Source organism: Triturus cristatus, chromosome 9, assembly GCF_964204655.1.
Source record: "Triturus cristatus chromosome 9, aTriCri1.1, whole genome shotgun sequence".
Taxonomy (NCBI): domain Eukaryota; kingdom Metazoa; phylum Chordata; class Amphibia; order Caudata; family Salamandridae; genus Triturus; species Triturus cristatus.
The window spans coordinates 755,021,686-755,027,762 of NC_140592.1; the positions used below are offsets into that span (position 1 = coordinate 755,021,686).

General features: G+C 46.0%; 1 long non-coding RNA gene across 1 annotated transcript; it reads right to left on the reverse strand.

Moving 5' to 3' along the window:
* Positions 1-2,467: 2,467 nt before the first annotated feature.
* On the reverse strand, positions 2,468-5,296 carry LOC146798772 (uncharacterized). Its single transcript, XR_014969202.1, has 3 exons — positions 5,257-5,296; positions 3,430-3,471; positions 2,468-2,503 (listed from the first exon to the last, which is right to left on the reverse strand). It is a non-coding gene; the product is annotated as an uncharacterized LOC146798772 (long non-coding RNA).
* Between the last annotated feature and the right edge of the window lie 781 nt (positions 5,297-6,077).

The following is a 6,077-nucleotide window of genomic DNA, read 5'->3' on the forward strand; positions in this document are numbered from 1 at the left end:
GGATCTCCTGGAGCCACCCTATACCTTCTTGCAACCACCCTGGAGACTGCAGGAGCTGAGAAAGGCTTGCGCCATACATCCAGCACAGGTTCCAAAATTGCCTCATTAAAGGGCAACAGAGGCTCTGAGATCGCAGTTGGAGAATGCAACACCTCAGTCAAAATATTGGACTTAAATTCAGTAGATGGCAATTGAAGGTCCAACAACTCTGCAGCCTTTCTAATTACAGCATGATAGGGTGCCGCGTCTTTAGAGGGCTCATCCGATGGCGGAGTGATCTCCCACTCCGGAGACAAATCCAGACCACTTGCCTCCTTCAATTCGTCGAACACCTCATCAGATTCGACCAATTCCCCTTCTTCAGCCTCATCCATCAAAAAGCGTCTCTCCTCCAGCACTCTCTGCGCCTCTCTTCTTGAACGGATCCGCACCTGCGGCGTCGGCGGCGCCGTGATCGAGTCCGACGGCGCCGGCAGTGGCGTCGAACGCGGATCAGCTGGAGCAGCCGGCGTCGAACGAGGTCGAGTCGGCGCCGGCGAAGAGGGAAGCGGCGTCGATGTTCTCGGCGCCGGCATCTGCCAAGACGGCGTCGCTGGGAAGAACGGCATAAATGGTGCTTGAGGGTAAACCTGCGGCACACCCAGATTGAAAGCCATCGGACCCATCGGACCCATAGGTGCACCAGAGGTATACATGGCCCAAGAGAACACCCCGTACATTGCATTGAGATAATGCGAGGGGTCCTGACCTGGATTAGGGAAAGCCGGATACTGGTCAGGTAACACCGGACTCGGGCCTGCCGGCGCCGACGGTGGAACTTGCGGCGTCACAGACTCACCCGGAGCCTGACGATCCTCATCCTGGGCCAGAGTCGGAGACGGAGCCCGAGGACTTGCAGGATCTGGAGATGGCACCGGCACCGGAGAGGACGCCGGCACCGGGGATTCAGCTGGAGCCGGCGAAGACACCGGAGAAGATGGAACCGGAGGCAAAGCTGGGACAGGAGAAGGAGACACTGACTCCCTTCGACGCCGAGCAGGCGATTTCGACTTCGACGTCGATGCCTTATGATGCGACGAATGCCTCCTCTTTTTCTTATGCTTCTTGCTCTTTGAAGCATGTCCCGAAGTCGACTTGGAAGCCGACCTCGACCTCGACCTGGATCTTCTTCTACCTCTTTTCTCCTTTTTCTTCATCCGGGCGATAAAGAGCTTTGCCTCTCTCTCCTTAAGAGCCTTCGAGCTCATCTTCCTGCAACTCGAACAACCTTCAACGTCATGGTCCGAGGACAAACACCAAACGCAATCGTCATGCAGGTCGGTGATGGACATGTGCTTGCCACATTCACGGCAAGGCTTAAAACCAGACTTCCTTGTCGACATTCTCGATGAAAGACAGAGAATCTTCAGAATAAACACAAAGTAACAGGTAAAGCTACCAGTAACGATTCCCGAAATCCGTTGGCGTCGTCGGCGCGGAAAAAAGGGAACTGACGTCATCACGCCGAGGAGGTCTTCTTATGGGGCCGGTGACGTCAGCGGAGTCGCGAGCGGGGCCGTGCCTCTGTGACGTCGTCTTCGACCTCATCGGCGTGGACTGCTACAAAAGTTTCCGAATGTTGCTGGCGCAGGGGATATTCACAAGGTGAGGAATCCACTGGCAGATGTATCCATCAGAAAATTAAATATTCTCAGATTTCCCTTCAGAGTTAAATAAATTTCAGAAATCAGACAATCTTCCATTACCAATCAACTCTTATGTCCTAGTTGAGTGTATTGATCATACAGTGTCTAAGTGCCTCAATGAAACTGATAGGACGGATAAGTACTGACCAAAAATTGTATTATTTCTTATAGTTTCCTGGGTATTTCAATGTATTCAGAGGGCCATCCAAATCATTTTGTCAATGTGTGGGTCAATCTGATGGCTACTGACATAGAGGGGATACATGATTCATTCTCCAGGTATTTCGCTGAATCATGTTCATCTTGATAATCTCAGTGGTGTTTCAGTTGCTCGACTGATACTGGCACCAAAGAGATAATTGTAATTTCTTGACTTTTCCGGAGAATCTAAATGGGGCAGTAACACCTTGACACAACATTGCCATACTGTTGATAATTCAGCGCACTTTATGGGTACTGGCATAATAGAACACCCTTATACCTTTCTAGGTACTTCAGTGAATCTGGTGAGCAATAACCCCACATCAATATCATTATCACTATGGGGCATAAGCACAGAGAGGACTTTACAGTGGGTATTGCTTTGTAGCATTTGGAATGATGGCAGCCGACCCAGATCTGTGGGAGCAGCAGAAAGTGAGGTTCTGCACTGGGAGATAAGTGAATAGAGGTAGCTTACCAAGGTGAGCCGGCAGACATTCATTAGGTTTATGCATGGGCATAACTGTAAAGAATCCAGTATTATTCCTAAATTTGCTTTGTCCTTGGTTTTGTGTAATCATGGACTATTCATGCTGGCTGATGTGGCTCTTTGTGATCTGTGGAACATAACACAGTGACCTTCAAGAAATGTTACATTAACAACTGCATTATCACATTCATTGTTAGACTTGGGTGGAATGATATCTGGGATAACGCGCCCCATGCCATATATCTTTTAGGGATATTGAAAATCACTGAGGAGTTAAGATACCCAAGTGAGGATTGCAAACAAATGCCTATTTGCTTTATGAGGTCAACTTGGAGGTGACTTGTAACGTATAGCACAGGGCATTTTATTCCTTATAAAACATGATCATACCATCACCACTCTCACAAAGCACTTAATTCCTTGGTGACTTGCTCTTTCATATTAAAGGGATACCATGGTTGCAAACATGAAGAATAAAAGCAGAATCTGAAATGTTAAATTAAACACACCAAAGAACACATTAGAATCAGATGAATGTAAGCCAGAGTAAACATGCGGTAGCTCAGACTACGAGAAACATATATAGGGATTCTGTAAGTGTTGTAATGTCTCATAGCGTGGAAGACATAAACATGTTGCCTCCAACAGCTCTTTTCGGCTGACCACTGTTTGTTTTTGACAAAAACAGATCAGAAGAACAAAATGCCAGTTTTAGGTTTTGTTGTTTAAACTGCAGCTGCAATTATGCTGCATGGCCAAAATTTAAACTTGGCTACTGGCTCTGGCAGCAGGCATTACATCACAACTCTACTGTGACAACATTACAGTTGAGCCACTATGTCATTAGGTGACCAGAGACATCACAACTTGTCTGTAATAAGGAAATATAAACAGGTTTTCATACAGGGATTGCAGATTCCGATTTATTATACTCTTTATTTTTAGATATGATCATTACACTTTGAAATGAGTTCATACTGATGGCCACCTGACCACTCAGTGTTTGTATAATTATACACTTAATGAAATGGTACTGGCATCCAATGCACTCACCCTGTTTCTTAGGCGATCAACTGTTTTCTCCAAAACCCCCACCTGCAATTGTATACAAATGATAATCAAATAACTTCTAATATGGCATACTGAGGCTGTCTCTGCATGCAGTAAAATTGGGAAACCTTACAATCCCATATTTCAAAGTTTCAGAAAGTTGTAAGAATATATGGAAAATGTTTCCTTCTCCAACCATTCCAAGCCAGAGGCTCGACTACTGAGAACTCTGCGTGGGTGGCTTAAAATAAATAGATGTATTGATAATGCAATGACAATAATCTACTGACGATTTATAGGTATCGCATTATTAGTAAACCTCCTACTGTCTTTGAATACATCTCAGTCCTAATCTTATCACTGTTCACAGCTTTCCCTGAACACTAATCACAGATCCTGTTCCTAGGAGCTGCCACTTAATTCTAGTTTTAGGAGCTGATTTAGTTATTGGCGGATAAAGTAATTACCGTCGTCATTGTAGAGTGCTTTACTCTAACCATGGCGAGGGTACTCCACCTACCGTATTTAGAGATGTCTGCTAGCCTGTTGACATCTCTAGCATTTCCAGGAACCGTCATCACAGCGGTTCCTGGAAATGCATCGTAACTTTGATAGATGGCTCCATCAACAAGATGGTGCTGCACACCACACTTACAACTTTTTTCATTTTTGAATAGAAAATCCCAAAGTCATTTTTTCTTTTTGAGAATAAAAGGAACAATGACACCCTCACCATGGGAACATTCGCTCATGGCATGGGGGTCATTTAAAGTTTTCATGGCGGTGACAAACAGTGAAAACTGGTGATCAGCCGCATTCCGTGCAGGTAAAAGCAGTGGGGCTGTGGGGCTGGGTGGGGGGTGATTTCGACAACGAGGGAAAACTAAATATTTATTTAATTTTCCCTCGTGGTTGTCTGTCAGACTCCCCCTCACCCGGCCCCACCACTCTTACCTGCACAGGACGCATCTGCTGGTGATGTGTCTGCCCAATCTAAATACGGTAGGCAGACACATGGCCAACCCTCGGATGAGTTCTACTAGTTCAGTTCGTTTGAGGATTATATAAGTAGCGGAGATGGAGTAGTCTCCGTCATCTATATACACTGAAGGGCCCCTCGACTCGAACTGAGGTGGGAGGACCTTCAGGTTGGTGGAAAGGGTATTCCATTGCAGCTGCGATAGAGTACCTTCCCACCAACAAATAAATCAGGCCCTTAATATTGAAGAGGGGTTATAATCGTCCATCATTATATTCTTTCACCTCCACCCATCTACCAGACACATTTTGTGCTAGATGGGTACGTTTGGGCCTTTCTCTAGATAGAGAAACGCTCAAGTGTGCCTCTCTATTACACGGCTCTAGCTCAACCACTTGAGAACTGGATTATGTGAGTGGAATGTTACCTGGTCTTCATATCCATAAAACATATTGATTTTTCCATTAAGCCACTCAACAATAAGTACCTTCAGTAAGGTGAAATTGGCCCTTTTTCACAAGTAAACTGCAGGTCCGGACTGACCATAGCGGGCATTGGGCGTTTCCCTGGGCGGCTGAAAGGGTGGGGACCAATATTGTAGCCATGGGGGCCGAATTTGTTACTGGTGCTGGTTTTTCAGTGGTCCTGCAATATCGATCCCCAGTAACAAAAGCAGCAGTGCTTCACACTTGAAACTCCCCCACCCCTCTCCCCAGGGGGGCTTTTCCAACAAAATTGCCAGGGCTGCTCTGCGTTCCCAGTCCAGCGCTGTTTTCAGGGGGTAGAAAAAGAAACATATAGGGATCCTAGAAATGCCTCTTTTTCAAAACGCCCTTAGTAAGGGCACTCACCTGTTTCCGCAGTAGGTCGTTCGTTGATTGAAGATCTGCATTCTGTGTGGGTTAAAAGTAGAATGTGCAGTGACTCTACAGCACAAAATCAGATTTTGTCAGATGCACAAGGTATCATCTATTTCCCCTTGCCCAAGCCCAATACACTGCTCACTTCCACTGTTACTGAAAGCTGCTGGTAGTAGAGTTCGCCATTACTAGGGTTATTTAGTCTGATATCAGGGCTGTTTTAAATCAACTTAGGAAAGAAGCTAGAGGAGTGAGCACAAATCGCTTCGTTAATAAATGATAAATCAACAAGGAAAGGAATGAAAGTCACAAACAGCCATGGAAGATAGAAATATATAAGTTTAGGCATTTTGGCTCTCATTCTAAGTTTCTCAGATATTCTTTGTGGTGATACTGCCCAAGGGAATACTAGTACCACATGTTGCAGTTTTCCCCTCATATGATGTGCCCGCCTGATGAACAAGTTACTTACCTTCGGTAACGCTTTTTCTGGTGGATACAGTATCTGCCTGTGGATTCCTCACCTTGTGAATATCCCCTGCGCCAGCATTCCACGGAACTTTTCTTCCCCAGCATTCCACGTCGACGTGGGCGACGTCACAATGCATCGGCTCCGCACGCGACTCCGTACGACGTCACCGGAGCCATAAGAAGCCCACGTCGGCGTGATGACGTCAGTTCCACCCATTTTTTCCGTGCCTTCGAGGCGAACAGGTGAACCAACGACAACTCCAAGTATACACCGTATACAGAATACCAATACATATACATAGCATACAAAGCAAAGGAATGCTAAACAAACAAGCATTTCC